The 12,630-nt window shown below is 38.9% G+C and overlaps 1 protein-coding gene and 1 pseudogene across 1 annotated transcript in view; both read right to left on the reverse strand.

Moving 5' to 3' along the window:
• CRPPA (CDP-L-ribitol pyrophosphorylase A) overlaps positions 1-12,630 on the reverse strand; it is a 332,224-nt gene that overhangs the window by 235,283 nt on the left and 84,311 nt on the right. The window lies entirely within an intron of this gene.
• On the reverse strand, positions 8,684-9,889 carry LOC124524549 (hsc70-interacting protein-like; annotated as a pseudogene).

Below are 12,630 nucleotides of genomic sequence, written 5' to 3' on the forward strand. Positions count from 1 at the left end.
CATCTGGTAAAATCTTCCCATCTTCATAGTACCATCATGTCTCACTCCTTCACAGGCTCTGCAGTTTTACGCACATGGATCAGTCTTCCTTTTTACTCGAACTACTGACACTACCTTGGCTGAATTCCAAGCCCATATACAAAAAAACTTTCAAATCCTCTAGAACTTTGTTTCACCTTTTGTCTTCCCCTGAGCAACTACTTTTCTGTAATCCTCCTAGAAACTTTTTTTTTTACAATTATATAAGACCTTTATTAACAGATGCTTGTGATTTGACTTTTTTGAAAAAAGTCAAGCCATAAACTTTGATTACAAATTAAAAATGAGGTTCTCAAAAATCTCAACTTGACCAGGTATGAAACAATTTAAAAACCTTTAAAAGGGTGTTGAGGGGGGCGCCTGGGTGGCTCAGGTGGTTGAGTGTCAGACTTCAGCTCAGGTCATGATCTCACGGTTTGTGGTTCGAGCCCACATCTGGCTCTGTGCTGACAGCTCAGGGCCTGGAGCCTGCTTCAGATTCTGTGTCTCCTTCTCTCTCTGCCCCTCCCCCACTCACACTCTGCCTATCTCTGTCTCAAAATAAACATTATGAAAACCAACAATAAAAATTAAAGGGGTGTTGAGAAAAAACAGTTTTTTAAAAACATGTTTGTCACTACCGAAATGAGATGTCTTTAGGTAAAAAAAATAATAATAATAATAAAATTAAAACCCCATGCTACATAGATAATGCAGATCATTCTATTTATCTGGTCCAAGCACTTAAAAATTTCAGCTCCGATCTTTTTTTTTACATTTCTTCTTGCTGGAATTTCATCTTCATTTCTTCCTGCTGGATGACTCAACTGGATGATGGTGGAGATGGTAAGCCCACATGTACTCAGACCCACCCTTTTCAACCTCTGGAGCTAACGAATTCTCAGCTTCTGGTTCGGCTGCTTTTGTCTCTTGCCCATCTTATGATCTAGGGTTTTCTGGGAACCTGCATGCATAAGTGAAATTGTGGCAGTACTGACAATGAGATGGCTGCTGACTTTGGGTCTCATCTCCTTGATCTTCCCTATCTTCTTCAGTGCTATCCTCCAAAGACTAGGCTGTCTTTGGAGAGGAGGACCCCTGTGCAATGGTGACCTATAAGCCCGATGCATATTTTATCTCACGGGTCTACCCTGAAGTCTACCTCAGAAGACTGTGGCCAACAGCCACCGGTAACCACCTGTAATAAGATGGAAATCATAGCCTGCATGAAGCCAGGCCTTTAGGAGCAAGCTCAGTTCCCTCTCTTTCCCCCACTCTCACTATACTGGGTATTTGCTGGGAGTCACGGGGACGACACTGGCCAAGGGGATAGCATGGATAATGGTTATGATCTGCTGCTTACCTACTGCCTGTCACTGAAATTCCACTCAGAGCCTGTCACATTTGCTGCCTGCATACCTTTTCTCTTTCAACGTCTGACTCCACAGTTCCTCCAACTCATATACTGCAAAGGTACTTCCTGGGATTATTCTTCTTTACAGCAGTCTGGGGCATTCCAGTTGATGAAACCATATTGGTTTCTTACACTCATTTTATTGTTCCCAAAACCTTCATCAGGATGACCTTGTTGTCCCCACAGGCAGATGCCACCACTCTGTGTGCCACTGCCCATGGGGCCACGCTTGGTGTCTTCAGTGGCTGCCGGGTCTCGGCCTCACTGCTCCAGATTGCAGTCATGGTGACTGGGATGGTCAGGAAGCTGTGGCTTTTCCCAGGGGGGTGGGTGATAGTAACTAGACTGGGGTCTGCTGTTCACTCTTGCCACCATTCCAACTCTAGAAACGTGATTTTTTTTTTCCTTTTTCCTTCTGGATCCTTTCATAATTTCAGTTGTTTTTTGAGGTTTTGTTTTGTTTTGCTTTGTTTTAATTCAAGTATAGCTGCCACACTAGGTTACATTATTTTCAGGTACCCAACAGTGACTCCACAAGTCCATAAGTTATGCTGTGCTCATCCTAAGTGTAGTTACTATTTGTCACCATATGGTACTATTATAATATCTTTGACTATCTTCCCTATGCTCTTTCATCCTGGTGACATACATTCCATAACTGGAAGGCTCTGCCTCCCACTACCCCTTCACCCATTCTGCCCATCCCTCAACCTTTCCCCTTTGGCAATCACCTTCAAACTTGATTTTACCTCTATCTGTTCCTCGTAAGACATTTTTAATTTCCACAACTCAAGTCTCTGACTAAAACTTCCAATCCATCATTTCTCTTACTCTCTCCTTACATTAATCTTGCCATTTTAGCTCAATGAGGCATTTGACACTATATTAAACAACATTTAAAAAATCAGAAGACTATAGTTGAAGGCATTCGAGCTTTATTACTGCCTTGATCTATTGGCTATCCACTAAATCTCCATTATGAACTCCAACTACAAATCAATCATGTTGTTTTATTCCCTTAATTTTCTATTCATATGTTTTATCAGTTTTAAGTGTACATACTTTGAAGAACCAAATATCCCTACAAGATTTGTCACAAAAAATTTTACCTAACCCCCTTCACTCTAATTTGTCTTCCCCACACAATTATTTTTCCTTCATTCAACTATCTCTTCTATTATTCACTTCCATGTTTAGCAGTCAACTATTGCTGGAAAACAAATACACAGGCTCAGTAGTAATAAGCTTATTTTTCACTTGCAGAGCTGTGTGATGGCTTACATGGTTGTGCGGCAAGCTGCAGGGCTTTGAGTTGGCTGCGGCAGCTAGGACCCATTGGTCACACTCTGCAAGACAAACCGGAGGGGCTACAACCAACCAGTATATGCCTTCCTAGCAGCAATACTAGAACCACAAGAGGGCAAGCCCAACAGCACAAGCACACTTAAGCCTCCATCTCTATCACATCTGCTAAAATCCCAAAGCAAGTTAGGAGGTCCAATCCACAATCGATAACCAGGGAAAACCCTTCCCTCACCAAGAGGCCATGGCAGGGGTGCAGAAGTAGAACAGTGTAAAAGGACTGAAAATCTGGGGTCAACTAACTTACCACATTGTGATCTCTGAACATACTGTGATACGACCTCTTTATCTTCTGAACTGTCTATCTACTGAAGAATTCTGTCCCTTTCCTTCCAACCTCAACATGATATACACTAATACTTACCAATTCCCCACTCCTTCAATGTCATAATTTTGGTTAAATCAGTATTGAGTGTTTACATCACTGACTACGTAAACATTCCTCCGAGCTAAGTCATTTATTATAATTCCTTTCTTGCACAAGCCTTTGTCTTCCCTGGAATTAAAACCTATCTTCCAAGTGTATAGTTTTCTATATACTTAATGACTCATTCAACAGCTAACACTTAGCTATTTGTTCAGATCTACTGTCAAGACGTTTACACACAGGCAATTCACCACTTTTATATTCCTGAAGTAATCATTCTTGGAGTCTTCTGAGGTTTTTCAACATGGACAAGTTGTCTTCTTCCACTCACACGTTTTGTGTATGATGTGGTTATTTTTCTGGGAAAGGATTTTACCAGTTTGAACTTTTATAACACACATCGAAGTTAGGATCCATTGTTTTATGGTAATTGTGTCACGGTCCACGGCTACAGATAATCCAGTTACCTATCTATCCTTTCAGCTTTAACATCATCCACAGTATTATTTCTGCAAGGCAGCCTGGGAAGTTTGCCCAACAAAGAACAATATATACATTAGAAAAAAACTAAATCAAAGGCATGCATGCACAGGTTTCTCACTCTGTAGTTACAGATCCATGCTCAGAATGTTTCAAGTAGAAACAAAATAGACTATCTTACAATTAGGTAAACAATGAACACCTGCATTCAATTTATCATCTGAAAATCAAACTTTAAGCAGTTTGCATACATTTACATTGTCTGAATTATGCAACATATTCTAGAATTGCACGGGAAACAGTTATCCAAGAAGCTTGGTTCTTAAAATTTATCAGATCATTTTATGAATAAACAATTTCAGACTAAGTCCATAGGAGGCTGATAATTCAGAAGCATCTCTCATGCTTCAGGAAACAAAGCACAAATGACCTGGCTAAAGACAGGATTTCTTTGTATACAAGTTTTTTTAATGTGTTTACATAAAGTTGTACTCAGAAAAGGTTTTCAAGTGCCTATCAACAGAAAACAAAACTATCAGTTTATCACATTTTTGCCAACCTTACCCAACCAAAATTCGTTATGAACCTAGAGAAAAACACCATCCATGTGTATCAGTTCACCATTACCTAGAAAATGTTATTTCCTTTTGGGTCTCCAGGTAATTGGGGAGAAAAGTTATCATGAGAAAATGAATTTACCAGTAATTCTAAAACTGTGTTTTTAGTCCTTCTGTTGACTTTCACAATCAAATATTGTCAAGCACTATTAAAAAGTAAGACTTTCACTGGAATATCTTACTCCACTCTCTCCTGGGCCATCATTGGAAAAGGAAACTGATCAAAGGTTAACAATAAAATTAAGAGTAAAATATTGCCAAGAAATATATTGAATGGACATATTACATATGCATTATCTAGCCCTAATATAAACTAAGGGGAAATGGAAACCCTTTATCACCAACCAACCCCAGAGATAAGGCAGCTTCAAATTTATTTACAGAGATCTGTTAAAAGGCTGTTGCCAGAATGTCAAGAGATGATAAGTATCTGAAATAAGTCCAGGAAATATTGAGAAAGGAGGATCAAAAGTCACAAGTTATTTCAGTAGCTACAGGACTGGTGACATTATTATCTAGGCTGAAAGATGTAGAAAAGTAAGTAGGTCTATTGGTTAAGCTCAAGGCATCATTTAGATTTAAGTCACCTGTAGGACATCTAGTAAAATTACTCTTGGGAAATTATAAATAAATACCAAACATTCATGGGGAAAACACAGAAAAGAATTATCAGTAAAGTTGAGGAACATATGTATTTACTAAGCAAATATTTAAGGATAATTTACCAACCATTAAAAACTATAGGTACTCATGGGGAACCTGGGTAGCTCAGTTGGTTAAGCATCCAACTTCAGCTCAGGTCATGATCTCGCGGTTTGTGGGTTTGATCCCTGCATGAGGCTCTGTGCTGACAGCTCAGAGCGTGGAGCCTACTTCAGATTCTGTGTCTCCCTCTCTCTCTGCCCCTCCCTCATTCATGTTCTGTCTCTTTAAAAAATAAATAAACATTAAAAAATAAAAATTACAGGCACTCAGAAGGATGAGTAAGGCTGGGGAAAATCATATAGGCAAATTTAACACAAGTTGATGACAGGTATATCGGAGGTATGTTCACAGACTGAGGGAAATAAGAGAAGCACCAATCCTTTCACAAGATTAGTTATTATTTTTTTTAATTGACACATTATGTAAGTTCTACAAAATTTAACCTGAGTTCAGGGCAATTCAAACTTTAACTATCTGCCTTAAACCTAAATTAGACATTATCTGAAGTCCTTCATTGACCAGAAGTATAGTTTTAATATTAACCCATCTTCTACACAACTTGCCCAGTAGCCTCCTTCTAAAACACATTCGTTGGGGCACCTGGGTGTCTCGGTCTATTAAGCGTCCGACAAGCTCAGGTGATGATCTCACAGTTCACAAGTTTGAGCCCCACATCAGGCTCTGCACGGACAGCTCAGAACCTGGACCCTGCTCCGGATTCTGGGTCTCCCTCTCTCTCTGTTCCTTCCCCACTCACACTCTGCCTCTCTCAAGAATAAACATTAAAAAAAAAAAAATGCACTCCTTGTAATTTATTATCTTTAGTCTTCTCTCTAGTTCGCTCTTATCTCCCATGATAGTTTCACCCCTTTACAGTCTTTCACTTTGCAATTTAGTTTCCTCAGCACTAACTCTCAACTGACACATGATCTAGGAAACTACCTGTGGCATTTTTCATGAACTCTGTTCTTTCTAATCTACATCCTTCGATCATGAAACAAGTCATAACTAAGAGTAGGAATGAAATCTGCCTCAACAGTAGGCCACAGAGATGGAACAAAAAAATGATCTGTTCGACAATGTGAATGAATTTCAAAATCATTATGTTTTAAACTAATAAGCCACACACAGAAGACTACACCTCTAGGATTCCATTTGTAAGACTGCTACAAGGTGAAAACTATACATGCAGAAAACAGATCCATGAAGGCTAAGACTGGGAATGGGGAAAATGAATTCACTACACATTTGGCCACGTGATTTGTACTATCCAATAGGAGAAGTGACAGTGTCACAGTTGCAAAGGTTGTAAATCTAAACTTTAAAAAACCTTGCAGCTTACCACTCTCTTATACCTTTGTCACTTCCATAAAAGAACATACCTGGAATAAACTGCTGATCAAAGAAAGGCAAAGCATGGAAACCTGTCCAGCGTATATACACCTGCAGTGTGAGGCAGAGCTACCCCAAAACAGAGCTATCTAGCCAAGTCCATATCAGAATCACAGCTAACCCACAGGCACATGAGCATAAATTAATGTTGAACTACCATGTTCTTGGATGGTTTTTTACACACCATGGATATAGCTATGGCAAACTAAGTTGTTGGAAAAGTTTTCTGAAATTTACCGACAACTAGGAAGACTTTAATGACTATTCTCTAATACAGCAAGCAACTCTAAGTAATAAACTACAAATATATGCAGAAGGAGTCTCAATAATGTCTACCAAAAGTCATGGAGAAATACTACCAGTAAGACTCTCTTCATACATATATTCATAACCAAGTAATTTTAGGAAACTCTAGTTATTTGTTAAGACTGTAGAGGTAGACAAGAAAATTATTAGCACAAAATTAAAATAGGAGCGAAGGGAACGCAGGACAAGGATGAAAACAAAAAGGAGAATACTGAAGACATCAAGTAAAATAGCAGCAATGTTTTATTTCTTAAGCTGGATGATAAAGACAAGATTAAATACCTATTTTATTTTAAAACAGTCTATCAAATATATGTAATACATGCTAAGGAATATATTTTATCAAACATGCATATTAACACACATGTACACAAAAGCCTTGCCGCATAGAGAAAGAATTAAGACCTGCACACCTGTCCCTCATCCACAGAGAGGTAAAACTGTGGTCCCTGGACAGGATGAACTTCATAGTGCAGTTACAGACTGGTAAGGATCCATTATAGCAAGATGATCTGGATACACTGGAAAGTTATCTAGGAACACCTGGATTTCAGTATTTCTTCTGTAATAGGTAACAAGCTATTCTGAGGAACTTAATAAATCCCATTAGCTACAAGGAGGGTTTTTTTGTTTGTTTGTTTTTGTGTTTTCTTTTGTTTTTTAATCAACAAGTATAAAGCAAGTGAGTGAGAACACAGCCCAATAGATAGGTCACTTTCTGCACGTCCTCTGTATGTTGTATGAATTCCATCCTGGATGAGCAGAGTATGCCTCTGGCAAACAACAACTGCTCCAGACCATTACACCTAACTTCGGCCACCAGCCTTTGATGTACTAAGACCCTTGCATTTCATATACTACACTAGCCCTTATCTCTAGCATAGATGGAGCAAATAAAATTTGTACCACTAGTAACAAAGCCTCAAAGTACACTAATACACAATCTCTAACCTCATTTTCCTTGAGTAAACTGTCCATGATACAACAACTGAGTTGTCAAACAACAATTTTAATGTCATACTCATTTTTATCTTAGTAGTGAAAATACCTACAACAATAGAAGATTTTCAGTTTTTGCCTGAATTTTTCTGAGGACATCATCAAGTGAAATACTGTATACTTGAAATTGTTTTAAGATTTTTATTTCATTCTTAACTTTAGGGAGAAAGAGAGCACAGGAGCAGGGGAGCTGGGCAGCGGGGGGGGGGGGGGGGGGGGGGAGGGAGGGAGGGAAAAGAGAGACAGAGACAGAGAAAGAGTATCTTTTGTGCGTGTGTGTGGAAATAATACGAAACGTTTATTTTCGGTATCACACAAGAACACAGCTAAGTAATCCAACTCTACTGCAGCATTATAAAAATCATCCCTTCACCACAGGGTAAGATTTAAATGCATCTGCACAAGTATGCATGCTATATTAAAGGAGAAAGGTTGCTGCTGCCCTGCCAAGAACTTACGGCCCCTATCCAGGTCCTACTCCAATACTGGTGGTCCCAATGGTTTTATTGAAATAAATCATGTGTAAAAAATAAAGCATTTAAAAAGACAAGTCAAAATGTCTCAGTAACCATATACCCATCTCAAACTTCATCTATTTAAATGTTATATTTGCCTCTCACTAATAAGCTTTTATTTCACTCAAACTGAGCAATAAATCTTCCATACTGACGTATCTTCCTTGCCCAATTAATCCAAAGGAAGAAAAAAACTGCAATGATTAGTAAAGAAAAATGTAGGAATTAACACACCCTTTTAATATGTTTTTAAATATTTTTAAGGATTAAAAAGTGTTTAAAGTTTGTAATTCCTAGTAGGAAAACATCATCTGAATGAAAACCCTAATGGTAAATCACCGTAAAATGTTTCAGTTGCATGTGGGGCAGAGGGGTAGGGATTATCTTCACAGCACCCCAGCTTTCTCCATGAGAACGTCAGAGATACACTGGTTTGTATTATTGTGACATCCAATAGGTGATCAAAGTTGCTTTTCCTTCAGCAAGGGCTTTGTTTGTCAGAAAGGCATTATGCTTGACCTCCAAATTTGGCTGACAATTTACCATGAGATTCATAACCTTTGGGCTACTCTGATATTTTGACGTATTTGCTGGGTTCTGGGCCACATCCTGGAAGGCCACCATAACTTCTGGATCCAGCATGGCTGCAAGAACCTCTGGGTCACTAAGAATTTCATTCAGCCCAGGCATTCCTGCCATTCCAGGCATTCCTCCCTCCCCCACCCCCATCCCAGGCATGCCTCCAGGAAAATTACCAGGCATTCCCCCAGAAAAACCACCTGGGAAAGAGTCCTACGGAGCTCCTCATTTGTCTGCCTTTTTCCTCCCTCTGGGCTCTCTCATGTTCTTCCAAGCCTTCTTAACCCTTTCTATTCTTTCTTTGATCTCTCGCTCTTCACGTTTTTGCTCACACTTTCTCCGACGTTCAGCAATTTTCTGGGCCCTTGGTTGAATTTCTTCCAACGTTGCACGAGCATCTTCATCATAATCCAGTTTACAAGCAAGGGCAATATCATGTGCTGCTTCTTCCCAATGGCCCAGAAGTCAGTGTGCTTTCCCTCGCCCCTTGTAAGGCTGAGCTGAATCAGGATTTATTTCAATAGTTCTGTCGCAGTCTCAGATGGCAGCATTTGGCTTCTGTAATTTGATGAAGACACTGGCTCTCTTGGCATATAGAATGGCCAAGAGAGGATTCAGTTTGATGGCATCCATGAACAAGTCAATGGCATCCCATAGTTCACCATCATTTAGGGCATCAATGGCAACCACTTTTTTTATCATTTGCCTGATCCATCATTTCCTCATTTATCTCTACATTTTCATCTCCCATTTCTTGATGGGAATCAGTATCTGGTTCAATCACACCTTCATTGTCAATTTCTAGATCACTTTCCTCACTTGATGGTTCATCTGTCTTTATGTTTTCCTCCGCCTTCTTACTATCTGTTTTTTCTCCCTTGATATTGTCTTCTGATTTAGTTTTATGAGTAACAGGTGGTATTTTACCTTCCATGCTCTCTACCCACTCCCGCAGGAAGCGCATTTCCTTGGTGTGCAGAACACTCGGGATCCTGCTTACACATTTTCATGAAGGCCTGAAGCTCGCTCACTTTGCAGGGGTCCATGGTCCAGAGGCGGTGGTGGGTGGCCGACGCAGCTAAGGTTGTGGCCCCATTCCAGGCGCAGGTACTAACTTAGAGTGACCGTGTGGAGAAAGAGAGTATCTTAAGCAGGCTCCACACTCAGCACAGAGCCTGATGCAGGGCTCTATCCCATGACCTTGAGATCATGACCCCAGCTGAAACCCAGAGATGGACATTCAACCAACTGAGCTACACAGGTGCCTCTACTTGAAATTGTTTTAAGTTTATAGTACATGTATTAGATGCTTACCCTGCCTACCCCCCCCCCGTTTTTTGTTTTGTTTTGTTTTGTTTTTTGTTTTTTGTTTTTTTTAAGGAAAATGCCTAATCTACAGTCCATGGTAAAGAGGCATCAACCATGTTTTATTTCCTGTCATTTCTTCCCTCTCCAACCCCATTCTGGTGTTTGGTCTATTGCATCAGGACCTATCAACAGAGTAGCCAATCTACCAGATGATCTGTGGCTTATGGTCTGGATGAATAAATAAAGCGGAGTAAATCACATTCCATCTGCAAGAAATTTGAACTACGACATAACAAAACAATCTGCAAGCTGTGAAAGGAAGCCAAACCTACAATGGCACATATTGTTCTTACAGCGGAAGAGATATGGCAAGTAAAACTCAAGTTACAGGAAACAGAAATCATAAATTAAGCAGAAGAATAGAAAAAAATGGATTAATCATAAAGCAACAAAAACCCTAGTTCTAACAAATATGTCAACAACTTGCCAGTTACCAATTCCATTTCTCCAGAAACTTAGAGTCTGTCTTGGAAAACCTGAAGTCTCCTTTCTTTGCAAAACCAAGAGATAGTCAAGGAGATACCCTGAACACTGGAAAGTTAAAGGAACAGGAAGAATTGTTAATAGAGGCAATTCACCTCAAAATTCTCCTACAAAACTGGTGACTGTGTAATTGTAACAACATCACTGCTGTTTGTAAGTATGGTCACGATCCAAAAATCTTTCCCAAAACAATATTTCAAATATCACACTGAAACCCTCCAAGAGTGAACTCTGGCAACTCTTTCACAATACCTGTGAAATCCGCCATATCAGCTTAACTTCGGCATGAACTTCTAGAATCTTCCACCACGCTAAGTGGTTTAGAGTGCCTTATATAGTCTCAGGTTCAAGGATTTCATTTTTAACTATAAATACATGTGTACAATACATCTACTATACAACCAACATCAAAAGGAATGGTACTTACTCTTTTTAGAACACTATGTTGGTAATATATGGTGCATAGGAAACATAATGGAAAATGATCATCTGTCCAAAAACTGTTCGAAATTTAGTCTTTATGCTAAAAAAAAACATGGTCTAAGAGTAGTCTTTCATAAAAAAGATGTGGAATATATTTTAACTAAGAAAAACTAAAGGGGAAAAAAAAAGCTGAGAGAGAATACTGAGAACAAAACAGAGGACTCCTACCCACTGCCAGGTCTCAGTCTTCTGAAGGAAATGCATTCCCTCCTTGATTAATAATCATTATTTCCCGAGTGTTGACAGTTATTCTCTGATATTCAATGTGAGCAAAAACACACTCTCTCCCCCAAAAGGATTTTCATATTAAACGGACATCTAACAGACACAGGCCTAAATTAAATACAAAAAAGTAAAAAAACAAACAAAAAAACAACTAATTAGTTTTCACTGTGAAAATATCAAGAGGAGGAAATATATGTAGATACTAAAGAAAGAAATCTCTCTTAAAATGTAGATGTCATGGAATCAAAAAAAATCATCTGCCCTACTCATCACTCATCATTCATCACAGAGGTACTATTTCTCTACGGAATTCTCACATGGGAAGATTTAAGACCAATCAAGTCCTGTATGAGCTAAAATTATCTTAATTTTTAGGCATTGGGATCACAGAAAAGATGAAAAAATATTCTCAGAATAAACTTACCAATCTTAATATATGTCATTTATATATTTTTATACATTTCATTCATTACATATTCACTGTTTTATGTGTTATGTTTTGAGGTTAGGAGAGAGAGAGAAACAAATTCAAAACATACCAGAAGAGTTCTTACCCCAATCTTGAGGAGTTTATGTTGTGTGATCTTTTTCCATAAAGTGTGCTTGTGAAAGATTTGAGTGATTTCCCTGAAAACTAGAAACTATCTTACTTGATCATGCAAATGCACAGCAAAAAGATATAAAACTTTCTTCCTGATGAAACTTTAAGTTGGACCAACTGGGGACTAACTTTAAGTTGGACCAACTACCAAATCATGAAAAAGCCCCTATATTTCCCCCAGCCAGTGCCATTTCTGATTGCCTTGTCACAATGTAAAAGAAAAATAAGAGTTAGAATCTTTTTGTCTTTCTAGGTTGAAATAAAGTCAAAGTAAGTGCCAGGAGTAGGGCATTCCAATTCATTTTCATGTTTTTAACTTTGTCCCTTTTTTCCTCCAAAAGTAGAAATATTTCTATGCACCATTTCAATCACCTCCCTGAGAGAAATAGTCTTCCTTTCTCATTTCCAATAGTGGGGATGTAGCAAGATTCTCACACAGAGTTGTGACATCGAGGTTTTCCTTTTTCCAGGAAGCAACTTTATTCGTGCCAGCACGGCTCAGTCGGGCTGAGCCCTAAACTGAGCCCCGAACGCCATATGGCAGAGTTTTTAATATATTTCCTAGTTCTTTGTCTCCCATATATGGTAACACACACAAACATGCAGTCTGATTAAGTGATCTCATGTTACAAATCGTGAGGGATGTTGTCACATACACGCATAGCCAGGTTACTTTGAAGTTTCTGTGTGTGTGTTTGTGTGTGTGTTTTCTTGTC

This window comes from Lynx rufus, unplaced genomic scaffold (assembly GCF_022079265.1).
Source record: "Lynx rufus isolate CCGP_SWC_20201006 ecotype Redwood Valley unplaced genomic scaffold, mLynRuf1.p SCAF_4, whole genome shotgun sequence".
Lineage (NCBI taxonomy): Eukaryota > Metazoa > Chordata > Mammalia > Carnivora > Felidae > Lynx > Lynx rufus.